The 2,073-nt window shown below is 37.2% G+C and overlaps 1 pseudogene; it reads left to right on the forward strand.

The window, feature by feature from the left end:
* Positions 1-747: 747 nt before the first annotated feature.
* LOC123796525 (U4 spliceosomal RNA) lies at positions 748-829 on the forward strand (annotated as a pseudogene).
* Positions 830-2,073: the final 1,244 nt, after the last annotated feature.

Here is a 2,073-nt window from a genome sequence, read left to right on the forward strand (position 1 = left end):
GTCACTGACCAATTTCATAACCATGAAACCAGCCCTACAGGAGATATTAAGGAGAGTTCTATAAAGGTAAAAAGGCCCCAAGAGTGATACAGAACAGAAAGTCACAATCTATAGAAACAAAGACTTTACAGGCAACATGGTATCATTAAAACATCTCTCTCAATAATCAGTCTAAATGTAAATGGCCTAAATGTTCCCATAAAACGCCACAGGGTTGCAGATTGGATAAAAAGTCATGACCCATCCATTTGCTGTCTACAAGAGACTCATTTTGAACCTAAAGATACATTCAGACTGAAAGTAAAGGGATGGAATACCATCTTTCACGCCAATGGACCTCAAAAGAAAGCTGGGGTAGCAATTCTCATGTCACACAGATTGGATTTTAAAGACTATAGTTAGAGATACAGAAGGGCACTATATTATTCTTAAAGGATGTATCCAACAAGTGGATATGGCAATTATAAATATATATGCCCCCAACAAGGGGAGCAGCAAGATACACAAGCCAACTCTTAACCACAATAAAGAGACATACAGATAAAAATACGTTAATAGTAGGGGACCTCAACACTCCACTATCAGCAATAGATAGATCACCTGAGCAGAAAATCAACATAGAAACAAGAGCTTTGAATGCCATACTAGACGAGTAGGACCTCATAGATATATATATAGAACACTACACCCCAGAATCAAAGAATACTCATTCTATTCTAATGCCCATGGAACAATCTCAAGAATAGAAGCTTTGCGCAGTGGCAGTATCGTAGCCAATGAGGTTTATCCGAGGCGCGATTATTGCTAATTGAAAACTTTTCTCAAGAATAGACAATGTTCTGGGTCACAAAACAGGTCTCAACTGATACTAAAAGACTGCAGTTATTCCCTGAATATTCTCAGACCACAACACTTTGAAATTGGAACTCAACCACAAGGAAAAATTTGGAAGAAACTCAAACATTTGGAGAATAAGAACCATCCTGCTCAAGAATGATTCGATAAACAAGGAAATCAAAAATCAATTTAAACAATTTATGGAGACCAATGAGAATGAAAACACAATGGTCCAAAACCTATGGGATACTGCAAAGGCTGTCCTAAGGGGAAAATACATAGCCATCCAAGCCTCACTCAAAGAATAGAAAAATCTAAAATACAGTTTTATATTCTCACCTCAAGAAGCTGGAACAGCAACAGAAAAACAGGCCTAATCCACGCACGAGATTTCCGTTGATCAAGATTAGAGCAGAGATCAATGAATTAGAAACCAGAAGCACAGTAGAGCAGATCAACAGAACTAGAAGCTGGTTCTTTGAAAGAATAAATAAAATAGACAAGCTACTGGCAAGACTTATCCAAAAGAATAGAGAAAGGACCCAAATTAATAAAATTATGAATGAAAACGGAGAGGTCACAATCAACACCAATGAAATTGGAAGGATTATTAGAAACTTTTATCAACAGCTTTATGCCAATAAATTAAGCAACGTGGAAGAGATGGAGGCCTCCTGGAAACCTATAAACTACCAAGACTGAAACAGGAAGACATTGATTTTTTAAACCGACCAATTAATTATGAAGAGATTGAAACTGTGAAAAAAACCTTACAAAAAACAAAACACCAGGGCCTGATGGATTCCCCGGTGAATTCTACCAAACATTCAAAGAAGAAATAATACCTATTGTCCTAAAGCTATTTCAAAAAATAGAAACAGAAGGAAAACTACCAAACTCATTCTATGAGGCCAATGTTATCTTGATCGCCAAACCAGGCAAAGATCCCTTCAAAAAGGAGAACTACAGACCAATTTCCCTGATGAATATGGACGCCAAAATTCTCAACAAGATCCTTGCTAATAGGATCCAACAGTACATTAAAAGGATTATCCATCATGACCAAGTGAGATTCATCCCTGGGATGCAAGGGTGGTTCAACGTTTGCAAATCTATCAGTGTGATAGATCATATCAACAAGAAAAGAGTCAAGAACCATATGATCCTCTCAATTGATGCCGAAAAAGCATTTGAAAATACAGCATCCTTTCCTGATTAAAACCCTTCAGAGTGTAG

The sequence above is a fragment of the Ursus americanus genome, chromosome 5 (assembly GCF_024610735.1).
Source record: "Ursus americanus isolate L20-20 chromosome 5, mUrsAme1.1.p, whole genome shotgun sequence".
Classification (NCBI taxonomy): Eukaryota; Metazoa; Chordata; class Mammalia; order Carnivora; family Ursidae; genus Ursus; species Ursus americanus.